At 47.3% G+C, this 25101-nt stretch overlaps 1 protein-coding gene across 9 annotated transcripts in view; it reads left to right on the forward strand.

Moving 5' to 3' along the window:
* Positions 1–25101, forward strand: part of BICRA (BRD4 interacting chromatin remodeling complex associated protein) — an 83298-nt gene that overhangs the window by 18018 nt on the left and 40179 nt on the right. The window contains exon 3 of one of the 9 annotated variants that reach the window (XM_049703652.1): positions 8362–8563. The exons of 6 other annotated variants lie outside the window; for them this stretch is intronic. The gene's annotated coding sequence lies outside the window, so the exon portion shown is untranslated. Of the gene's footprint in view, positions 1–1460; positions 2955–8361; positions 8564–17541; positions 19872–25101 lie in introns of those variants that run through there. 2 more of the 9 variants (XM_049703653.1, XM_033430610.2) reach the window with 2 other exon arrangements.

A 25101-nucleotide genomic window follows, 5' to 3' on the forward strand; every position in this document is an offset into this window, starting at 1 on the left:
GGCCCTGCACTGGATGCCGAGGCTAAGATCAGATTCCTTAACTCTTTGGGGTTTGCCAATTTGAGGGCAGATCTGTATGAATTAATTAGGCACGGAAAAAAGTCATATATAACACCATGAAAGTCTTTTCACTGTCCCCTTGTCCTGCCCTCTCCAGAGGAGAGGGTGCATTCTTTCTACCCCTCTATTCTGTGCATACATTTTTTTCCTCTTGGTCACACGTACCGTATGAATTATTCTACACCTTGCTTTTTAACTTGAACAAATGTCTTAGAATTATTTCCATGGCAGCAATCTAGAGCTCCACTCTTTTTTTTTTAATTGAAGTATAGTTGATTTACAATGTTGTGTTAATTTCTGCTGTACAGCAAAGTGATTCAGTTATACATATATATTTACATTCTTTTTCATAGTCTTTTCCATTGTGGTTTATTACAGAACACTGAATACAGTTCCCTGTGCTATACAGTAGGACCTTGTTTTTTTAAAAATATTTATTTATTTAATTAATTTATTTTTGGCTTTGTTGGATCTTAGTTGTGGCACACGGGATCTTCACTGCGGTGCATGGGCTTCTCTCTCCAGTTGTGGCATGTGGGCTCCAGAGCACGTGGGCTCAGTAGTTGCGGTGTGCGCGGGCTTAGGTGTGGTGTGCAGGCTTAGTTGCCTCAAGGCATGTGGGATCCTAGCTCCCTGACCAGCGATCAAACCCACGTCCTCTGCATTGGACGGCAGATTCTTAACCACTGGACCACTAGGGAAGTCCCCAAGACCTTGTTTTTTTTGTTTTTGTTGTTTGTTTGTTCGTTTGTTTTTTAAGGTTTTTTTTTGGCTGCACTGTGCTGCATGTGGGATCTTAGTTCCCCAACCCGGGATCAAACCCTGCATTGGAAGCGCAGAGTCTTAACCACTGGACCGCCGGGGAAGTCCCAGGACCTTGTTGTTTATCCATTCTGTATATAATAGTTTGTATCTGCTAATCCCAGACTCCCAATTCATCCGTCCCCCACCCCTCCCCCCAGAACCCATTCTTTTAGCAAACGAAAGGAGGAGGAATATTCCGTAATTTATTTAACCTCTACTCTATGGATTTGTTTTTTGGTTCCAGTTTTTACTGTGAGCCTATATATGTCTTTATATTTAAAGTGTGCTTACATTTAAAGTGTGTCTCTTGCAGACAGCAAATAGCCTATATCCTTTTGATGATTGGAATGTCGAGACCAGTGCTGTCCAGTAAGAAAATCCTAGCCACAGGAGAAAGAAATAGGGAAAATTAATGTGAATATATTTTATGCAACCTGTTATATACAGAATACTATTACTTCAACATGTAATCAGTCTAGAAGTCACTAATGAGATATTTCACAGTCTTTTTTATTGTGGTAAAATGCACGTGACATAAAATTTCCCATTTTCACCATTTTTAAGTGCACAATTCAGTGGCATTAAGTATATTTACAATGTTGTGTAACCATCACCGCTGTCCATTTCCAGAACTTGTTCATCCTTCCAAACAGAAACTCTGTGCCCCTTAAACAGTAATTCCCCATCCCCCTCTCCCACCACCTACTGGTAACCTCCATTCTACTTTCTTTCTCTATGAATTTGACCACCTCTTCCTCATGTAAGTGGAATCATACAGTATTTATCCTTCTGTGTTTGGCTTATTTCACTTACCATAATGTCTTCAAGGATAGTCATCACATTCGTAGCATCTATCAGAATTTCCTTCCTTTTTAAGGCCGAATACTATTCCATTGTCTGAATAGACCACGCTGTTTATCCATCCAATAATAGACAGACACTTGGGTTACTTCCGCCTTTTGGGTATTGCGAATAGCACTGCTATAAACATTGGCATACAAGTATCTGAGTCTGCCTTCAATGCTTTTGGATATATACCTAGGAATGGAGCCGCTTGGTCATCTGGTAATTCTCTTTTTAACTTTTTGAGAAATCACTGTTGTGCACGGTGGCTGCACCATTTCACATTCCCGCCAGTAATGCACAAGGGTTCCGATTTCTCCACATCCTCGCCAGCACGTGTTGTACAGTGTTTCCCCGCTTCCACCCCGCACTGAGTTTTTGAAATCCAGTGTGCATTTTCCACTCAGAACATCTTGTTGGACTAGCTCTGTTCCCAGGGCTGGGCAGTCACATGAGGCCTCTCTGAGTGGACAATGCAGGGTTAGACCGTTCGTATTTGCCCTCCTTACTGATGCGGCTGCGTTGAAATCTTCTATCTTACTATTCATTTTTGGTTTATCTCTGGTGTTCTTTGTTCCTTATTCTCTCGTTTCCTGCCTCCTTTAGATTACTTGAGTAATGTGGCCTTCCATCTTATCTCCATTAGGAGCTGATTCATGCTACCTCTTTATTACCCTAGAGTTTCCATTCTGCGTCTTTGACCAGGACCTGGGCTCTGATCCTGAGTGAGATGGGAGCCATGGCAGGCTTTTGAGCAGGGGAGTGACCCGACCTGACATTTTTGTATCCACACCTGCAGTTGCTTGTGCAAGAGCGTTTCTACTGGCCAGATTCCTGGAAGAGGACTTGCTAAGGCAAAGGGAAGCGTGTGCTGAGGTTTGAGGAGGCCCTGGCAAATGGCATTCCAGAAAGGCCTCACTATTCTCATCCCTTGCAAACAGCAACCAGAATTTACTGAGTGACTGCTTCGTGCCAGGCCCTAGAGATGCTGGCGAGAATCAGCCCAAGTCCTGCTACTTAAATAACTCTTGGTCCTGGAAACGCGGGGCAGCCTCTGGAGCGGCCTCTGAGCTCAAAGGAAGGTGAAGCTTTCAGAGGAACCAAAAAAGGAGAGGCCAGAGGCTATTCTAGGTGCCAAAAGGAGGCCTGGCACAGCCCTGGTGTGAGCTCTGGCTGGACCAAGAAGTGGACTGTATTGGCCTGGAGACTGCGTGTGTGGGCACCCCACGCATGTGGGACATATTGAGGTACAGCTAAGGAGTAAAGTAATAGTACCTACCTCCCCCTTGGGGCTTGTTTGGGAGGGTTCAGCAGGAAGCAGACAGCACACGGGTGGTTGTTTGGCTAACTTATCCCCACTGGGAGGGGATCAGCATCAGGGACGGGGCGGCCTGACCTAGGGACAGGCATGATCCATGCTTTGGACATGGTTAGGCCCTGTGGCAGACAGACTTGGACTTGGAGCCCCAGCTGTCTCCTTCTTCAGGCCAGCTGCGCCAGGCCTCTGTTAGAAGAGGATAAATAGCAGTAGAAGCTGCTTCTCAGGAGAGTAATGAGGGTCAGGCAATGAGACGGTGGCCACATGGAGCTCAGGGCCCTCCTGGACCAGAGTAGGGTTCCATAAAGGTCAGCCACTATTATTATTATTGCTGCTGCTGTTGTCATTGTTGTTGATTTAAGGCTTATAGGGAACAGCCAGATCCTTCCAGACCCGCCCCCCCCCCCCCAGGACGGAGACCCCCTGGAGAAATGAGGTCGGTTGCTCAGGGTCAGGAAATTGCAGAGCAGGGATTTGAAGCCAGGTTTGTCTGACCTGAGCTCAGGGGCTCCCCGCTTCCAGACCTTGGGGGAGCCTTGGGCTTAGCACAAAGACTCTTCCCTTCTTAGATCAACCAGCGAGCAAGGCATGCTTTCACCGTAACACCACCTCCATCAGTAATGATAACGGCAGCTCTCCTGCAGTGACTCAACAGGCAGCAGGACCTGACCCGAAGCCAAGCTATTTGTGGTCTGTCTTTGCTCTCCATGTGAATATTCATACATTTGGCTGCAGAAATATTAGTGTTTGATTACTGGGTGGCGTCTCAGAGCTGGTTGTGGGTGTTCCGTCATAGACAGGTGCGCATCCCAGCACCTGGCAAAGTCTGAGAAAGAATCTGCTTTTCGGAAAGCATCTCCCCTCAAAGGTTTTGAACAAAGGCTCTTGGACCTCTTAGAATATATGTTCTGTCTCGCGCTTGCCCACCCCCCAGGGTGCACGTTGCCTGTACTGTTTGGCGACGTTGGATGGTGTTTACTATTCAGATCCCGCGCTCCTCGCTAGACAACGCAGAATGGGCAGCCACATCGAGCCTTGATGGGCTCCAAAGGCGAGGAAGCCGGGTGGGTGGTAGGAGTGGGCAGGGAGGCTTCTGGAAGCCTGTTCCCCGAAAGCTGGGAGCCTGGAGGCTGTGTTGGGCTGTGACTGGCGATGAGGGAGGAAGGGGGAACGTGATGATGGGCCAGACTGGGGCCTGCCCTGTGATAGGATGCTCCTTGCGCGGCTGGACACGGTGTCGAGGGAACCAAGACAGAAGCCAGGCCCTGGAAATGGGCAGGAGAGGAATTAAGGGCAGATTTCATTCACTTCTGTCTCCAGCCCGTCCCGCTCTGCCGAGCCCTCCACTGGGTTGTCTCAGAGGCACCTCGAACTTAACACGTCGGAGCCCTCGCCCCCACCCCCAAGCACATGAACAAAAGTAAAGCCTGCCCCCTCCGGTTCATCACCGTCTCGGTCCATCCTCCCAGTGGCCTGGGTCAGGTACTTTGGCACCATCCTTGACTCTTTTTAAATTTTATTTATTTATTTACTTATGTCTGCTGCTCGGCTTGCGGGCTCTTAGTTCCCCAACCTGGGATCAGACCCAGGCTGCAGCAGTGAAAACGCTGAGTCCTGACCACTGGGCCGCCAGGGAACTCCCTCGTTTAATTTTTCTTATTGTGATAAACAGCGCACGACATAAAACTTACCATCTTAAGCCCTTTTTAGTCACACTGTTGTGTGGACGCCCCTTATCCTTCTGTCTTCTGCACCCCGTCAGTCCAGCAGTGTAGCGTGTGAGCTCTGCCTGTGGAAGATCTCCACGGTCTGGCCTGTCTCCCCACCCCCGCCGCGCCCACCCCGGTCCAACCACCATCACCTCCCGCCTGGACCATCTCAGTCTCCTCCTCCTGGGGTTCCCTCCATCCCCTGCCCCCCACCGGCTATTTCCCTCACTCAGCCAGCCGGACCCTGTTGTAACCTGAGTCAGCTCACGGCCCTTCTCTGCTCAGAGCCCTCCCGAGCTCGCCCAAGGACTCTGCTCACCAATGCACTAACCACTGGGTGAGCTGTGAGTGTTAAAAATGTCAAAGACTTCGAAGGAAGGGGGAAAAAAGTCAGTTCCCCATTAATACTATTTTTATATTGATGACACGTTGAAATGATCATGTTTGTATATGTTACATAAAATGTATTCTTGAAATTAACATACGTTAAATTCACCTCTTCTTTCCACTAGAACATTTGGAATCACATGTGTGGCCGGCATCGCCTTTCTGGGGGCAGCGCTGCTTCAGAAGGCACCTCCCCTACTGGGTTGTCGGAGGGTGAATGAACGCACATAGTAAAGCTTTGAGGGCAGTGCCTGATACGTCTAATGCAACGTGTTAGCTGTTATTGCTTTTTAATTGTGGGAAAATGTGCATACCATAAAAGTTACCATTTTCACCATTTTTAAGTGTCCAGTTCAGTGGCACTAAGTACATTTATGGTGTTGTGCAACCATCACCTGTATCCATTTCCAGAACTTTTTCGTCATTCCAAACAGAAACTCAGTACCCAGTAAACAATGACTCCCTGTTCTCCCCTCCCACCAGCCCCTCGTAACCTCTCCTCTACTTTCTGTTTCCATGAATTTGCCTATTTTATGCATCTCATTTTAAAAATTATTTTATTTTTTTATCTTTTGGCTACGCCCTGCGGCATGTGGGATCTTAGCTCCCCGACCAGGGATGGAACCCGTGCCCCCTGCAGTGGAAGCGCAGAGTCTTATCCACTGGACCGCCAGGGAGGTCCCTTATGGTCTCATGTAAATGGAATCATACCATATTTGTCCTTTTGAGTCTGAGTTATTTCACTTAGCGTAACGTTGCCAAGGTTCATCGATAATGTAGCATGTATCAGAATTTCATTCCTTTCCAAGACTGAATAATATTCCAGTGTGTGGCTGTACCGCATTTTGTTTCTATCTACATCCCTCAGGTGATGGGCACGTGCGTTGTTTCTGCCTTTTAGCTGATATTATTTTTAGTTCATGATCTGACCCCTGGCTTTCTATCTATCTGACCTCATCTCCCACTAACTACTCTCCCCCTTACTTACTCCACTTCAGCCTCACTGGCCTCCTTCCTTGACTCAGACACGCATCCACCTCAGGGCCTTTGCGCTTGCTATTCCTCTGCTCCATGATTCCCTCCCTCCCCTCTTCAATCAAGCCTGCCTTTATTACTCTAGTTAAAATTACAAATACCTTGTCCTTCTTTTTCATTGCTTTTCCTCCACAGCACTTAGCAACTTCTGACATAATATTTATTTTACATGTATATTGATTTTACATGTCATAATCTTTTGTAACATTTGTATTTTAAATATTGATAATTCTATACATGACATATATATTCTAATATCTATTCAATATTTATTCAATAAATAAAAGCTAAATACATGTAAATTAAATATTTGTAAATACTTAGTATAATCTGTTATATTGTTCTTTCTTGTTTCCCTCCTTACCCTCCTCAAAAACGTAAGCTCCACGTGAACAGGGATCTTTGTTTTGTTCACAGCCGTCCCTCCAGCTTCTAGAACAGAGCCTGGCACGCAGCACATATCCCACGCTTTAATTGCTGAATGGATGAATATTTCGTGAATGAGGAACCTGGGAGGGTGTGAATGAGCCAAAAGAAAGTGTGTTAATTGGGGAGAGGAGAGGAAGTTGGGAAGAGCAGAAAAAGGGCCCCGAGGCTTAAAAGCTGGTGTGATCAGGCCCTGGGTGAGTGTGAGGGACACTAGGAACAGGCTGGCAGAAGAGACACAGTGAGTGCTTTGCGGGGGGTGGGGGTCTGAACTTTACCTGAAATGTGGTTCCGTCATTTGCTGGGTAACCTTGAGTCAGTGACTTGCCCTCTCTGGGCCTCATCGCCTCATCTGTAAAAAGGGAGAAGAGCAGCTGTTTGTTCGTGAATGCAACATGAACATACATATTTTCTGCATTTCTGCCATGTGCCGGGCACTGTGGTAGATGAGGCAGGCAGCGTCCTCACCCTCATTGATCTATTCCAGGCCCCCACCTCCAGGGTCCTGTAGAATTAAGCACTGTGGTGGCCTGTGGTGAACCGCAGTTCCTGTCGTCAGGTTAGCTGTAGGCTTCAGCTTTCCTCATCGGTAAGGTAGGGATAGAGGTACCCACCGTGCATGGTTGTCATGGAAACCCGGTATCCCGTTTATGGTAATGGCGATTTCTAAATGGGGGCTTTGTTATTGGTGTGGTCTTGGGCTCGAGATGCAACTTGGACCCTTCATCATTGAGCTTATGTTTCTTTTCTTTTCTTTCTTTTTTTTTTTTTTTGACCACACCACGCAGCTTGCGGGATTTTAGTTCCCCGACCAGGGGTTGAACCTGGGCCCCCCAGGCAGTGAAAGCGCTGAGTCCTAACCACTGGACCGCCAGGGAATTCCCATGGAGCTTATGTTTCTTTTCAAAATATGAACTTGACGTGGCTTAGAACGCATTTTGTGGATGCTAAGTCTCTGGCCGTGGATGTGACCTTAATGCTTCACTAGGCTTTTCTGAGTTGGGCATACCTGTTGTACTGTGAGGCGTCCAGAGACTCAGTTTCCTCTCCTCTCCTCTCTGGAACTTCAGCAAAAGATTCTTCATTCAGCAGGCTGCTGAGTTAACCAACCTTCATTTGGGGGGTGTGTAAGTTAGCACAGGTCATGCTAGCTGCTGTAACAAATAAGACCTTTATTCTCAGTGGCTTCAGTGTACTAAGTGGCTTCAAAGCATTTTTCTCACACATGTTATAGACCAGTGAGGGTGTTTCTGGTGGGGCAGCCTCATGTGAACTCATTGAGAGAACCAGACTCCTTCCCTAGAGTGGCTTTGCCCTCCCCTAAGCCTGTGGAGTCCACTGTAGATGAAGAAGTGTGGAGGGATGTCTTTTGTGGCAGGCCTGGAAAGTACGAATGTCACTTTCACTTATGTTCTGTTGGCCAGAATTCAGTCATGTGACCACACCCAGCTACAAGGGATGCTGGGAAATGTAGTCCAGGGAAAGAAAATGGTTGGGGGAAACATACAGCAGTCTTCACCATAGTGGGTGTGTATTTGTAGATGCCTGGGTGGCCAGTGGAATGAGTGGGAAGGTCTCAGTCAATGGGAGGGGGCATCTGGATTAGCTGTTTTCCTGACCTTTGGACCTGCAGTCTCTGATAAGACATATATTTCACACCATGATCCAGGAGGGATACACACACACACACACACCTGAAACAAAGTTTTGTGGAACACTTAGCTGAACCACCTTTGAGTCATTCAATATGTTTTTTCAATTTTCCTTCATTTGTTTCAGTGATGGTTGAGACTCACTATACTGATTTCATCATTGCTCAAATTTTCCAACTCACAATTTGAAAAGCGCTGAAAATGAAAGTAGAAACGTGAGGAACCGTATGGGCAACTTCTACACTCCTGAGAGAGTACCACCTCAATTCCCCACGCGTCCCAGGCCCAGTTCCAGAAGCGCGTTGGAGGCATTGGGGCAATTCTGGAAGGTTAGAACACTTGGAACAAAATCTACTCGCTTCCCATGCTTACTGCCCCCCCACCCCAGCTACTTCTCTGACATCCTTTCCAGTGCCCTCCACCCACCTCACAATGATCTAGTTGTTCTTGGTGCCTATCAGGCACATTCCTGCCTTAGGGCCTTTGCACTCACGGTTCCCTCAGCCTGGGATGCTTTGCCCTCATCTATTTGCATGGCTCCCTTCATTTCAGTCTCTGCTTCAGTGTCACATGTATTGACCAGCCTGTTTTAAAACTAAAGCCTCCCCTTCCCCATCATTCCCTTATCTTGCCTTTTGAGCTCCTCCTGGCCACTTGCCACTAGCCAATATCACGTAGATGACTTTTTTTTTTTTTTACCAATTTATGGTTTGCTTCTTCCAGGAGAATTTAGCTCTATGAGGGGTCTCCCAGGGCCTGGGGCATAGTAGGTGTTCACTGAATATTTGTTGAGTGAATGAATGCAAATGTTTTGGTTTTGTGTTTTTTTCTCCCTGCCCAGTGGGAAAGCAGCTTCCTCTCATCAGCATTTTGGGAAGGTGAATTGTCCACAGGGTGTTGTAAGAGAGAGTCTGGGTGGGGGTCGGGTGAGAGGGGGAGAACCGAGCTGGGAAAGCTGTTCCCAGGAATTCTGTGGAATCAATAGCTTGGTTGCTTGACGTGAGCACATATGTCTATAGATTATTATTTCATAAAAGAATCGCTTAGGAACTGTGTGTGTTTTTCTGTCCCCCCTGCTGAAATAACAGTCCTAAATCTCACCTCCTAACCAACTTAACCTCCCAAGGCACCGCAGAGCGTGGCGGGGCAGAGGGGGGTTCCCTCAGGTCCCTCTGGCCTGATTTGCTCTGTGTGTGTGTGTTTTCACTTTTTGTTGAAGTCTAAAGATTTCTGTGTTTGCTTGGTTTTGTGTTTTGAAGTATAAAGGTATTTCTGCCTCCGAAATCAGCACTTTACACACTTAGAAAATTCTACAAACCCAGCACATTTCACATGCCTTTGTGGTTTGTGTGTTTTCTTGCCCATTTTTGGCTTTGGTGGGGTTGGGGGGTGGGGTGTGGTGGATGGAATGAGAGGCTAAAGCTTCACACTCACCTCTCACACGTGCAGCCCCCATCCCAGGGCCAGTAGTGGGTGCAGAGGGCAGTGACCCAGGGACGTGCTGGGGGTGTCCCCCCTGGGTCATGGAGGGCACCCAGGAAATTCAGCGAGGCGGGGGTCCGGGCACTGCCCCGTGCGTTTGGGGGGCGGGGGCCGTGCTGAGGGAACATGTTCTGGGAGGATGTGCAGCCTGGTAAGTGCAGGTTGGGAGTCATGGTCCGGGTGGGGGTGGGGGGGGATGGGCCATGTGACCGGTTCCTTCCTCCCTCTCTCCCTCCCTCCCTCCCTCCCTTCCTCCCTTCCTTCCGGTTTTTCCTTGCTTAAAATTTTGAGCAGCTTTATTGAGATATAATTCACATAACCATAATTCCCCCATTTAAAGCATACAGTTCAGTGGTTTTCTGGTACATTCCCAGAGTTGTGCAGCCATCCCCACAACCTAGTTCCAGAACATTTTCATCCCCCCAAGTGGAAACCCCGTCTCCTTAACAGTTGCTCCCCATTCCCCCTTCCATCCAGCCCCTGGCAAGCCCTAACCTGCTTTCTGTCTCGTGAATTTGCCTGTTCTGGACATTTTCTATGAATAGAACCCTACACTATGTGGCCTTTTGGGTCTGGCTTTCGTGCAGTGTGTTTTCAGGGTTCATCCACGTTGGAGCATGGATCAGTGCTTCATTCCTTTTTTTTTTTTTCTTTTTAAACATTGAGATATTTGCATACCATGAATTTCTCCCCTTTAAGTGTACAATTCCGTGGGTTTTAGTACATTTACAGAGTTGTGCAACCGTCCTCACAATCTAGTTCTAGAACAATTTCATCACCCAAAAGGAAACCCTGTATATTTTCCCCTAATCCCTGGCAACCATTCATTTACTTCATCTTTGGGGATTTACCTTTTCTGAACATTCGTACAAATGGAATCGTGCAAGATGTGGTCTTTTCTGTCCGGCTGCTTTCATTTCACGTATTGTTTCCAAGGTTCATCCACGTTGTAGCCTGGATCAGCGCTTCATTCCTTTTTATGCCTGAATAATATTCTGCTGTACAAATGTACCGCATCTGGTTTATCCACTTGTCAATTGGTGGGCATTTGGGTTGTTTCCACTTTTTGTCAACTGTGAATAAAGCTACTTGGTGGCTATTTCTTCAGCTGAGGTGGGAGATGGCATCTCCAGCCACCCCCTGCCCAGGCCTGTGCTTCCTTTGTGTGCTGACAGGTACACAGGCTTCCCTCTCTCCCTCCCCGCCCTTCCTCTTTTCCTTTCTCTTCCTCGTCTTCCTGTTCTTCCTGTGTTGTATCTCCCCCTCCCCCAGCCTCAGCGGAGGGCTTAGGAGTCTGGAAATCATTTCCAGGGAGCCCTGGGCAGTCCCACAGGGCGGTTCTGCTCTCCCAGCAGGGAAGCCTCAGCCCTGCCTGGCCTCCCACCCCTGGGAGGGAACAGAGGGGACAACCAGATCCTTCTAACCCAGCCCCAGGGGAGATGTGTGGGGACAGGGCCACATGTAGGAAACAGCTTTTCTTTGGGGCTTAAAACAATTTATTTTTCTTTTTTTTAAATAGGAGCAACGCACCCAAGTAGAAAACTCGAATAATATCAGAGATTTCTAGTGAAAAGTCTCCCTCCCTCTCCCAGCTCCCAGCTATCTGTACCCACATCCTCTTCCCAGAGGTAAATGGTTATAGTTTGGGGCCCTCTTTTCAAACAGACATTTTGTGCATGTGTAAGCATCTCTCCCTCTCTCTCTTCTCCTCCCTCCTTCCTTCCCTCTCTCTCTCTTCATGCCCCACCCCCCCCATTTTTTAAGGCACTAATGACAAGTTATTCTAACACTGTTCTGCCCTTTGCCTCTAGCTTTTAATGATATATCCTGGAGGTTCTAACTTGTCAAGTTCTGTGTCTTTCTCAGCTGCATGGTATTTATGCCATTGGAGGGCCCTAACTTGCTGAACCAGTCCCCATCTGCTGGAAACTTAGGTTAGTTCTAGGCTATCACAGACAAGACCACAGTGAGGTACCGTGTGTACACCTGTTGATTTGCATGAATGTGAGTTATGTGAGTACCGTGTAAGTTAAAAGCCCAGAGGTGGAATTGCTGGGACAAAGGGTGTGCAGAAGAAAAAAAAAATTTATTAATGAAAATTTCCAACTGTATACAAAATTAGAGAGAACTGCATAATGAACCCTCCTTACTTATCCCCAGATTCCATAGATCGAGATCTGGCCACACTTGCTTGTATCGATATCTTTTTTGTTGCTGTTGAAGTATCAATATTTTAAAGCAAATCCCAGATCTCCTGTCATTTTAATTCTACAAACTCGTGTGTATTTAAAAAGCAAAACTAGGCATTTTCTTACATAGCCACGATGACATTGTCAAACCTAGTAAAAATTATGGTCATTTGGTATCATCAAGGGATGTGCTTTTTTTTTTTTGGCAGTACGCGGGCCTCTCACTGCCGTGGCCTCTCCCGTTGCGGAGCACAGGCTCCGGATGCGCAGGCTCAGCGGCCATGGCTCACGGGCCCAGCCGCTCCGCGGCATGTGGGATCTTCCCGGACCGGCACGAACCCGCGTCCCCTGCATCGGCAGGCGGACTCTCAACCACTGCGCAACCAGGGAAGCCCCGGGATGTGCTTTTTTTAATGACTTTTTTTTATGGAGATGCGATTCACATACCATAAAATTTACTGTTTGAAAGTACACAGTTCAGTGGGTTTTAGTATATTTACAAGGTTCTACAACCATCACCGTTTTCTGATTCTGGAATATTTTCATCACCCTCAAAAGAAATCCCATTTCCATGAGAAGTCTCCTCATTTCCCCCAGCCCTCCTTCCCCATTACAAGCCCGTGATCACCATTAGTCTACTTTCTGTTTCTATAGATTTGCCTGTCTGGACATTTCACAGGAATGGAATCATACAGTGTGTGTGTGGTCTTTTGTACTTGGCATCTTTCACTGAGTATAATGTTTTCAAGGTTCGTCCGTGTCGTAGCATGGATCAGCGCTTCATTCTTCTTTCTGGCTGATTAATGTTCTATTATATGAATATACCAGATTTTATTTATCCACTGATAGACATTTGGGTTGTTGCCACTTTTTTGTCTCTTGTGAATATGCTGGTATGGGCATTTGTGCACAAGTCTTTGTGTGGTTGTATGTTAATTCTCTTGGGTCTATACCTAGGAGTGGAATTCCTGGGTTAAATGATAACTCCGTGTTCAGTTATCAAGGTACTGCCGGACTTTTTCCCCCAGCGGCTGCACCAGTTTGCTTTCCCACCAGTAATGCATGAGGATTCCAATTTCTCTCTTTTAGCATAACCATCCTACTGGGTGTGAGGCGGTATCCCATTATGTTTTGTTTTTTTAAAAATTTTTTATTTATTTTTGGCTGCATTGGGTCTTTGTCGCTGCGCATGGGCTTTCTCTAGTTGCAGCGAGCAGGGGCTACTCTTCGTCGCGGTGCGCAGTCTTCTCATTGCCGTGGCTTCTATTGTTGCAGAGCACGGGCTCTAGGCGCATGGGCTTCAGTAGTTGTGGCACGTGGGCTCTAGAGCGCAAACTCAGTAGTTGTGGCGCACAGGCTCAGTAGCTCCGCGGCATGTGGGATCTTCCCGGACCAGGGCTCGAACCCATGTCCCCTGCATTGGCAGGCAGATTCTTAATCACCACGCCACCAGGGAAGCCCCCCATTATGGTTTTGACTTGCATTTCTCTAATGGCTAATGATGTTGAACATCTTTAAATGGGGTGGGGGTGTGCATCTAAATTCTCATCTCTGTTTCCACTTGGCGGATGGGACCACTGTTTTTCACTGCCTTGTCTTTAATTTTCCCCCAAACACTCTCCTTGCCTCTTCCCTGCCTGTTTTCTCTGCCCCTGCTTTCTGTGTCTTGACTGAGTAGTCTTTGTGTACAGAGACCTCCAATCCTTCTTGCTGCCTGTCATTCAGGGGATGAAATCTGGGCTTCATGGTGGTGTGGGCTCATGCAGTGTGCAGTGTAGGTGGTTGGTGGTGTCGGCCTGCCCAGTGGGGACCCAAGCTCCACCCCTTACTTGCTGTGTGACTTGGGGCCAGTGCCTTCGCCTCTCTGAGCTTCAGATCCTTGAGGTTAGTGGTGAAGCCCGATTCTTTCCATCTTCCCTTGTGCTTTCTCCTTCTTTTCTTTACTAGATACTTATTGAGCATTTTGCAATTCACATCCCCAAATGGGAGTAACATGTATCCCTTAGCTCACTTATTCAGCAGTTATTTACTAAGTGCCTATTATGTGCCAGGCACTATTCTAGGAGGGGGGATATAGCATGAACAAGACAAAAATCCCCGCTGTCTGGGGACTGACTGGCTGGTGGGGGAGACCCATGATAGGACTCATCAGAAGGTACTGAATGCAGTGGAGAAAAAGGGAAAGTGGGTGGAGAGGGCTGGTGGTGCGAGTGGTCATTTTAACCTGCCCTCGCTGAAAATGTGACATTTGAGCAAAGACCTGAAGAAGGTGAGGTGGAAGCCCCGTAGCTATCTGCAGGAAGGGTGTTCCTGACAGAGAACAGCAAGTGCAAAGGTCCTGAGGCAGGGAAGTGAAGATACTTGCCCCAATTCACAGCTGGTAACTTGTGGAGTCACAGTTTGAACCAGGCAGTCTGGAGTTAGAGTTTGTTTTTGTTTTGTAATGAACTTCATTAAGGTATAATTTATATTTAATGTGATACATCCGTTTAAAAATGTTTTTAATTTAATTTTTTTAATTGAAGTGTAGTTGATTCACCATGTTTCAGGTGTACAGCAAAGTGATTCAATTATACATATATATATTCTTTTATTTATTTATTTTTGGCTGCATTGGGTCTTCGTTGCTGCGTGTGGGCTTCTCATTGTGGTGACTTCTCTTGTTGCGGAGCACAGGCTCTAGGTGCATGGGCTTCAGTAGTTGTGGCTCACTGGCTTCAGTAGTTGTGCCTTGCGGGCTCTAGACCACAGGCTCAGAAGTTGTGCCACACAGGCTTAGTTGCTTCGTGGCATGTGGGATCTTCCCAGACCAGGGCTCGACCTGTGTCCCCTGCATTGGCAGGCGGATTCTTAACCACTGCGCCACCAGGGAAGCCCCATATATATATTCTTTTTCAGATTCTTTTCCATTATAGATTATTACAAGAGATTGAGTGTAGTTCCCTGTGCTATACAGTAGGTCCTTCTTGTATATCTATTTTGTATATAGTAGTGTGTATCTGTTAATCCCAAATTCCTAATTTATCCCTCCCCCCAAGTGATACATCCATTTTAAGGGTACTTATTGGATGCATTTTGACAAATCAGTACTATTGTGTAACCGCCTTCCCGGTCAAGGCACAGAACATTTGCTAGCATTTGATGTAAGTAGAATCACACAGCCTGTATTCTTTGGTGTCTGGGTCCTGCCACCCAGCACAGTGATTTTGAGGTTCATCTATGTTGTGCATCTTAGTGGTTCGTTTCCTCTTGTTGCTGTGCAGTAATTCCATTGTGCAGATATAATACATTGCGATCTGTTTATCCCTTCGGCTGTGGGTGCACCTTTGGGCTGTTGCCAGTGTTTGGCCATTACACACGAAGCTGCTGTGAACATTCGGGTACTACTCGTTGTGTGACATATGCCATCCTTTCTCTTGGGTAAATACCTAGGCATGGAACGGCTGGGTTGGATGAGGATATGTTTAACTTTATTAGAAACTGTCAAGCCATTTGACAAAGTGGCCGGAACATTTAACATTACCCCATGCGTGCATAAGAGTTCCAGTTGCTCCACATCCTCACCACCACTTGCTGTTATCAGTCTTATAAATTTTCAAATGGGTATGTAGTGGTGTCTCATGATGGTCTTAATTGAAATTTCCCTCCTGACTAAAGATGTCGAATATCTCACTGGCTTAGGCGCCATTTGTAGGTCTCCTTTCGCTCGTTTTTAAATTGGGTTGTTGGTCTTCTTATTGTGTTGTAGTATTTCTTTATATATTCTGAATATATGTCCTGGTCTGATATATGTGTTGTGAACATTTTCTCGCAACATGTGAGTCCATTCTTGTTGTTTGCAGTAGGTGTGTTCTGTAAAGTTGACAAAGTCACCACATTGGGGTCTTTTCAGAGATCCTGCTGGCTTTCCAAGTGGCGGGTAGCTAACTGAGGCCCCAGCTGATGTGCCGCTGTGGTGACTCCCCCCACCAGCTTACATCCCAATCCAGATACCTCTCAAGACCACCCTGTCTCTTCCGCAAGCGCCCTGGCATCCCTGTTCCCACCTGATGCCTCCTCTGGTGCTTCTCTTTAAATGGCTTTATGGGATGTAATTCGCATACCCTCCAATTCACCAGTGGCTCTTCGTATATTCACAGAGTTGTACAACCATCAACACAATCAATTTTTGAACATTTTCATTCCCCCCTAAAAGAAACTGGGAACAGTCCCCTGCCAGGTGGCCCTGGACAGACAGACAGGCAAGGGAGAAGAAGGTTGAGGAGGCCCATGTCGCTGGAGCTGAGTGGAAAAAGGAGGGAGGGAGGGCAGGGAATGAGGGCAGTGGGAACAGGGCCAGTTCCTGTGTGGCCTGGTGGGCCTCCGTGAGGACTTTGCTTTGACTCCGAGTGAGACAAGAACTCTGCTCGGATTCAGGGCAGAGGAGGGACAGGAGGTGACTCAGGGTCAAACCAGATCCCTAAACTGGGAGTGGGGGTGGGGAGACTGTTGCGGAGGCTGCTGAGGAAATTCAGGCATGATGTGGGTTCGGGAACTATTTATTGATTTTTGAATTGAATGAAGGAATGATTTCAGCAGAGCAGTAGGAGGCATTTGCTGAAGCAAATGAGCAGGGAAGAGGGCTAGAAGGTCAGTCCCAGCCACACTCCCAAACCAGCCTCTTGTGCTTCTGCCCCCTAGAACAAGCAGGGTATCGGGAGGACCCAGCCACTTAACAACCGAAAGCCCGGCTTCCAGGCAGACCTACTTTGTGACCTGGGGCATGCTCAGGGGGGTGTTGCCTCAATTTTCATTCTGTAAAATGGGAATAATCAAGTGCCTGGGTGTGGTTAGTACATGTTTTGTAGTTTTCTTTTCTTTTTAATTTTGAAATAGAGTGTTCATACAGAAGAGTAGAAAACGTGTCTTCCACCTAGCAATGATCAACTAACACTCTCACAGTTACTTCTTTTTTAAACAGCTTTATTGAGCTTCAATTCACATATCACACACATTCAATTCACATATCATACCCATTTTCAGAGATGGGTAACCATCACCATTTCAGTTTAAAACATTTTCATCACCCCCAAAATAAACACTGTGCCCCTGAGCCATCACCCTCCCCTGCCACTCCCATCCATCCCAGGCCTGGCAGCCACTGATCTGCTTTCTGTCTCTGTGGATTTGTCTATTCTGGACATTTCACAGAAACGAAATCCCATAACATTGTGGCCTTTCGTGACGGGCTTCTTTCACTTGGCATGATGGTTTCTCTGTTCATCCATGCTGTAGCATGTGTCAGTGCTTCCTTCCTTTTCGTGGCTGAGTAATATTCCATTGTATGGCTGGACCACATTTTGTTTCTCCATCCATCAGTTAATGGGCATTTGGATTGCTTTTACCTTTTGGCCATTATGAATAATGCTGCAGTGAACATTTGTGTACATGTTTTTCAGTGCATACGTATTTTCATGTTTCCTGGGTAATGTAGCCAGGAGTGGAATTGCTGGGTCATAGGGTCACTCTGTTTAATCCTTCGAGGAGCTGCCAGACTGTTTCCCACGTGATCACACCATGTTACATTCTACCAGTAGTAGATGCGGGAGACAGTTATTCTTTTGTATTCTTCTGTCTTCTCCCCCTTTGGGGGAACTTTCTATTGAATTACAACATGGAGAAAAGAGCACACATCATAAATGTCCAGTTGGATGAATTTTTTGCACATTGGACACACCCATGTAACTGGCTCCCAGATTTAAAAACAAAACACACAAAAAACCCCCAGAACATGACCCCCTCCCAAAAGATGCCCCAACCCTTTCTGGCCCCTCCACATGCCCCCCACCCCTCCAGCCCCCAGGGAACCACCATCCTGATTCTAACTCCATAGTTAAAAGTGGGTGTGTACTTTACACATGAAACCATACAGTGGTGTTTTCTTTCACTCAACATGATGTTTGTGAGATGATTCCATGTTGTATATACCAGTAGTTTGTTCCTTTTTCATTGCTGTGTAGTGTTCCATTGTGTGATGGACCGCAGCATATTCATGCATTCTTCCGTTGATGGGCATCTGGGTTGTTTCCAGTTCAAGGGTGCTGTGAACGTTCTAGAATGTTCTACATCTGCCCCATTATTCATAAGGGTGGAATTAGAGTAGCCCCAGGCTCTGTGTGATGCCAGGTAGAAATTATCTGTAGGCTCCCCTCCCTTCTTGACGGAGGTGTGCCCCTCATCGCATGTTCTAGAACCCTCCTTTCTGAGTGAGGGTTGAAAGCCATCATGGCAGTCCCTGCTGCTGGTGTTGGTTATTTAACTCTTGCTCTGTGGACTTGAGAGATGTTGTCTTCCACAGCGCCTGTGAACGAGCCGTCCACAATGTCAGTGGGGATGCGGGCGTTGTCTGGGGGGTCCTGCCCCTGTGGAGGGTTCCTAACCAGCTTGACAGGGTTCATCGGGGTGGTGTCTGTACACATTCTGCACACTTGCTTGGAGTTTTTATTGTCTTCCATATTGGGGTGGCTCCTGGCATTTGCGGCAGGAGCCGCTGGTGTAGACTGATTGGATTAATTTGCCTCCTGGGTTGGTGTGCAGGGTGGGGCCGGTGGTAAGTCCTGTGGAGCATCCCCCCACTGTCCTGGGAAGATGCGCCCACCTCCTCTCTCTCTCCGTGTCTGACTGTCTCTGAGACGTTCTCTATGGCATCGGCCCCATCAGCACCTCTGCTCAGTTCTCCCTTCTCTGAGCAGCTTTCTGTGGTGAGGCCCAATTTCACCCCTCCCCCACCTGTGACCTTTCACCTCCTCTCCCATCTGCCCCTGACAGGTTCCCTCTGGGCCCCTGGGCCTTGCTCTCATCCCAGTGGCCGGTCCCCCATTGTGAGCCCTGCCCTGTGGGTCCCTGGTCAGCCTGTGATGTGTCCCCCCTGCCCACCACGCCCTCCCCCAAACCTGGTCACACACCTACTCTGTTCAGAATCAGCTGTGACCACTGAGAATGGTGCCCCTCTGTCATTCAGTCCATGTTTACACAGAGGGAACACAACAGACCGAAACCTGGGCTCACCCGCTCCTCCTCGCAGAGTCAGGCAATAGATAAGATAAATCAGAGTCACGCGTGAGATAGTAATCAGAGCTTTGAAGTAAAGCAAAGCAGGAGAGGGAGGTGGAAGTGCTGGGTGAGGGGGTGGGGATCGTGACTGCCAGCAGAATCAGGTTGAGCCTCACCGATCTGGTGCAAAGGTCCTGAGGCAGGTGTGTGCCTGGGGCATCGGAGGAATATGGAGCAGGCTGGTGTGGGTGGAGGGGAGTGAAGGAGGGAGAGAGGGTGAGAGGTGAGGACAGAGGTGGGATGGGGGCAGATGGTCACAGTAAGAACTTGGACTTTGATTCTGAGTGAGGCAGGAGCCATGGGAGAGCTCCGAGCAGAGGAGGGACGTGAGCGGACTTGCATTCTAACATGATCCCTTTGGTCACCATGTGGGGATGAGATTGTAGGAGAACCAGGGCAGAATCAGGGGGACAGAGGGGACAGAACCTGGTTGATGTTTGTCACAGCCAAAAACCAACATCAGTATGAACCCAACTCCAGAATTGATTCAGATTTCCTTAGTTTCCCCCTAATGTCCTTTTTCTGTTCCAGGACTCCACCTAGCACACCGCGTTATACGTTGCGTCGTCATGTCTCCTTAGACCTCTCTTGGCTGTGACAGTTTCTCAGACTTTCCTTACTTTTGATGGCCTCGACATTTTGGGGGACTACTGGCCAGGGATTTTGGAGAATGTGCCTCTCTCGGGATTTGTCTGATGTCTTTCTCGTGATTAGACAAGGGGTTAGGGGTTTGGCAGGAAGACCACAGAGATAAAGTGCCCTTCCCATCTTATCACATCATACTATCCACTTGACTTATGATGGCTGACGCTGACCTTGATCGCCTGGCGGAGGCCACAATACTTCTGATTCCTCACTCCTGGCAGTGAAAATGGTAAGCGTGTGCCTGACGCATATCTATTTACACGCATCCATTCGTTTTAATCCTCACAACCCTCTGAGGTGGGCGCTACTTTTAATCCCATTTTATAGAGAAAGAAACCGTAGGGAAAGGGAGGCTGAAGTGACTCGCCTGAGGTCACACGTCAGTTAAGCGGCATTTGAGCCCAGAGGTCTGGTTCCAAAGTCCAGGCCTTAACCGTCACCTGTTTTTTATAAACTGTATACGTACATGACTCCATTTTGGCACATAAAAAAATACATAAAAATGTACATTAAAAACAGGTGAGGAAGATTTTAAAAAGTCAAACATTTTAAATAGCATTATATTTATCAATAGTCATTACTAATGATAAAACCTAAAGTCTCTATTTTGAATGATGTTCTTGATAATTAAAGTTTCAGTCAACTTTTTGCCAGTTCTGCTGAAAACATCACTGATTTTACTTTTTTTTTTTTTAACTTATTTTTGACTGCGTTGGGTCTTCTTTGCTGCGCGGGCTTTCTCTAGTTGCGGCGAGCGGGGGCTACTCTTCGTTGCGGTGCACGGGCTTCTCATTGCAGTGGCTTCTCTTGCTCCGGAGCATGGGCTCTAGGCACACGGGCTTCAGTAGTTGTGGCACGTGGGCTCAGTAGTTGCGGCTCACAGGCTCTAGATCGCAGGCTCAGTAGCTGTGGCACACAGGTTTAGCTGCTCCGTGGCATGTGGGATCTTCCCAGACCAGGGCTCGAACCCGAGTCCCCTGCATTGGCAGGCAGATTCTTAACCACTGTGCCACCAGGGAAGTCCCTGATTTTACTTTTTAATGTGGCTTAAAAAGAGCTTACAATAGGAACAGCTTACAATAGGAATGGGACCATCGTCTTTATTTTCTGCTTACATTAACTGTGTTTTCTTTTTTTGAAATAACATTCACATAGCATAAAAATTAACCATTTTGAGGGGGAAGGGATAAATTAGGAGTTTGGGATTAACAGATACACACTACTATATATAAAAGAGATAAACAACAAGGACCTACTGTGTAGCACAGGGAACCATACTCAATATTTTGTAATAACCTATAAGGGAAAAAGCAACTGAAAAATTATATATATATATATATATATATATATATATATATATCTGAATCACTTTGCTGTACACCTGAAACTAACACAACATTGTAAATCAACTATACTTCAATTTTAAAAAGTTAACCATTTTAAAGTGCACAGTTCAGTGGCTTTTAGTACGCTAATAACGTTATGCAACCATCACCTCTATCTAGTTTCCTGCCAACCCACCTATCTAGGATAATTTCGTTGCCCAAAAGGAAACCCTGTACCCATTAAGCAGTTTCTCTTCGTTTCTCCTCCCCCAGCCCCTGGCAACCCCTAATTTGCTTTCTGTCTCTATAGATTTACCTTTTCTGGACATTTCTTAGAAATGGAATCATACGATATGTGACCTTTTGTGTCCGTAGATTATGATTTTTAATCTTTGGGTTTCTTTGTGAGTCCTTTCTTATGCCCTCTGTCTCTTTTTGTGAGGATAGTTTCATTAAAAGTTGATAACGTGATCTATAAGTCAAGTTACTTGAGAACGTATTGTCAAGCAAAGGGACATCATGGTCTCTGCTTTGGGGACCTTGTACCCTTCTGAGGCACCTTGCTGCCTGGACTGTCCATCACCTTCTGCCCAGCATCAATCCATCTATTGATTACCTGTCCAGCTGAATATGTTTTATCTCCGAGATTAGGGAATAACTAGAAATTGACATTTTACTAATGGAAACAAATAGAGAGCCCAGGATGAGTATGGACATCTGGTCTGAGGCCAGAGTGGCCAGTGGCCACGTTGATGGGGAAGGGAGAGACTTGATAAACCAAGCTGGGGACCAAAAACTAGTCATTCATTTGGAAAGAGGTGAAATGGGATCCCTACCTTACACCGTATACCCCCAGATGGTTTAAGGATTCAAAGTCAGATGTAAACCGCCAATCTCAGTTTAGACTTTGGGGAAAGGCCAGGTTCTGAAACAAGACACACAAAGAGCTGCTGGGTGAGGAAGATTTGAAGGCCTTGCATATCTCAGCTATTTTTCTCTGTCTCTGAGGCTCTGAGCAGCAGCCCTCCCTGCATGGTCCTGGGCGGGAGGCCAACCCCTCTCCTAATAAGATAATTAGTAGCTTTGGGACCATCAGAATACCTTAGCGAGAAATGGCCTTAGCTGGACAGCTGCTTGATCAACCAAGAGAGCTGGCGTAAGGGCGCGTGTGCACTTCACATCCTGCCTGGCCGCCCACTTTTAGCTGCTCTGCCCTGCTGTCCGGCTCAGATTCCAGCGGGCCCTTGACTCTGCTCTTTCCGCTACACCTCCTGGTCAGTCCGTGTGCAGACCCTGTTGCTTTGCCATCAAATCCAGACTCCAACCACTTTTCGCCTCTTCCCCTGCCACCATTGCCTCCTCTCTGGGCTCCCTGCTCCCATCCTCACCTCCTGCAATTTGTTCTCCACTCAGCAGCCGGAGGGATCCTGTGAAAACCCAAGTCAGGTCACGTCCCCAGACTCACCCAGAATAAAAGCCCGAGTCCTCACCACGGCCCACCAGGCCCTCTGTGGCTGACCCTCATCGTCTCCTCAACCCCGCTTCACCTCCTTGCTGTCGCTCAAGCATCCCCAGCGTGTTTCTGCCACAGGACCTTTGCATCTGCTGTTCCTTCTTCCTGGACCACCCTTCCCTGGGTGTCTGAATCGCTCCTTCCCTTACCTCCTGCACATCAGCTCAGACTCCCCTTTCTCTGTGAGGCCGCCCCAACCACTTTCGCTAAAAATGCACCTGCAGCCCTCCCCGCCCCCTCCCCACAGCACCTTTCTCCCGCCTCCTTGCTTTCCTCCTCTCGGCACCATGTCTTTGTTCGTGGTCTGACTCCTGTCCTAGAACGTCACCAGGAGAGTAGGGATGTCTGTCGTCCTTGCCGCTGTCTCCCCAGCAGTGAGTGGGGCAGTGGAGAGTCCTGGGAAGGACATGACCTCAAATCAAATGGATCTCTTTGGCCCGAGTGGGGAGCTGAGTTTAGAAGGGACCCGAGAGGAAGCCAGAGGCCGGTTAGCGACTCCGCTGCAGCCCTCCAGGGGTGAGCACAGATAGGGTTAGACGGACGATGCTGCTTGTAAGTAAGCCCTGGAGGAGGGTGGGGGGCATTTGTTAAGAAACAGGATGAAGTGTGGCATCTTGAAACCAGGACCACAAACCCATGGCTGGCTCAGGACCTGTCCACCCAACTCCCTGGCCCTCGTGGGGTAGACCTCAGGCTCCCACTTCTCAGGACTCCCCAGTGGTTCTGCCTCAAGCATCATGTGAGAGAAATCGGGCCATGATTAGGGAAGGCTCCTGACAAGTTCAGGAAGAAAAGAATTTCCACCGGGGAAGGGTAGAGGGAAGGGAGGTCGTGCCAGCAGATGCCCAGTTTCGCAGCATTTTCCTGGACACTGGAAATGAGGCAGTGGGGTGTCCTGGAAGGCAGTCCAAGGATTTGGTGTCCCGAAGTCTGGGTTCAAATCCCAGTGCTTCCTTTTACCACTGAATAGCTTTTCAGTTTGTGTGCATTTGGCTGCAAGTAACAGTTCACGCTGATGAGTGATGGCGAAACTGTCCTCTTATTTTTTTTTAACACATTTTTTAAAATGTACTTTTTGGGGAATTCCCTGGTGGTCCAGTGGTTAGGACTTGGAGCCTTCACTGCTGTGGCCCGTGTTCAATCCCTGGTCAGGGAACAAAGATCCCGCAAGCCTCGGGGCATGGCCAAAAAAAAAAAACCAAATTAAAAAAAAACTTTTGCTTTTTGGAATGGTTAGGACATTGGCTGAAAAACCAAAAACTATTTTTGAAAAATTTGCAGTGGAGTGTCTCCGTCCCATCTTTGTCCCATCTGCTGGGTCCCCCTCCTAGTTCATAAGTGAGTTTAGTGCTGTAGAGATCCTTCTGGAAGTTCTTTAGACCTAGAAAGGCATTTAGGATATATAGTCTTTTTTTTTTTTTTAAGTGGATGTATAGTTGATTTACTAGAATATATATTCTTGTATCTCCTCCCCACTGTCTTTAAGCGGATGGTGACGTTTTATACACACTGTTCTGCATTTTACTTTCCGCACAGAACAATAGTCGTGGAGAACTTTCTCTGTCAGTATATGGAGAACATCCTTGTTCCTTTTTTAAAAATAACGTCTTTGGGGCTTCCCTGGTGGCGCAGTGGTTGAGAGTCTGCCTGCCGATGCAGGGGACACGGGTTCGTGCCCTGGTCCAGGAGGATCCCACATGCCGCAGAGCGGCTGGGCCCGTGAGCCATGCATGACCGTTGAGCCTGCGCGTCCGGAGCCTGTGGTCCGCAACGGGAGAGGCCACAACAGTGAGAGGCCCGCGTACCGCAAAAAAATAAAAATAACGTCTTTATTAACATATAATTCACATACCATGAAATTCACCCATCTAAAGTATACAATTCAGCACTTTCTAGAATATTCACAGGTTATATATTCAAGATTATATAATGTGCAACCGTCACCACTATCTAGTTTCAGAACATTTTTATCACCCCCCCCCAAAAAAAAAAATTTTGTGCCCAAGAACAGCCACTTCAAATTCCTCTCTCTCCACAGCCTCTGGCAACCCCTAATCTTTCTGTCTCTGTGGATTTGTCTATTCTGGACAGTTCATAAAATGGGATCATGCAATATATGGTCCTTTGTGTCTGGCTTCTTCCACTCAGCATGATGCTTTCAAGGATCATCCGTGTTGTACTGTGGTATATCAGTACCTCGTTCCTTTTGATGTCCGAGTAATATCCCACCATACCGAGAGACCACGTTTTGTGCATCCGTGCACCCATTGGTGGACATCTGAGTTATTTCAGCCTTTTGGCTATTGTGAATAATGCCGCTATGGACATTTGGGTACAAGTTTTTGTGTGAATGCATGTATTCATTTCTCTTGGGTATCTGTGTAGGAGTGAAATTGCTGGGTCTCGTGGTAACGGTGTTTAAGTGTTTGGGGCGTTTTGCAGACTACTTTGCACTGAGGCCCCGCCATTTTCCATTCCCACCAGCGGTGTCTGAGGGTTCTGCTTTCTACACATCCTCACCAGCACTCATTATTGTCTGTCTTTTTTTTTTTTTTTTTTTTTCTGGTAAATATTATATATTCAATATGAAACAGGAGGAAAGGGGGCAGGGCACAACCTTT

This window comes from Orcinus orca, chromosome 20, assembly GCF_937001465.1.
Source record: "Orcinus orca chromosome 20, mOrcOrc1.1, whole genome shotgun sequence".
In the NCBI taxonomy this organism is placed as follows: domain Eukaryota; kingdom Metazoa; phylum Chordata; class Mammalia; order Artiodactyla; family Delphinidae; genus Orcinus; species Orcinus orca.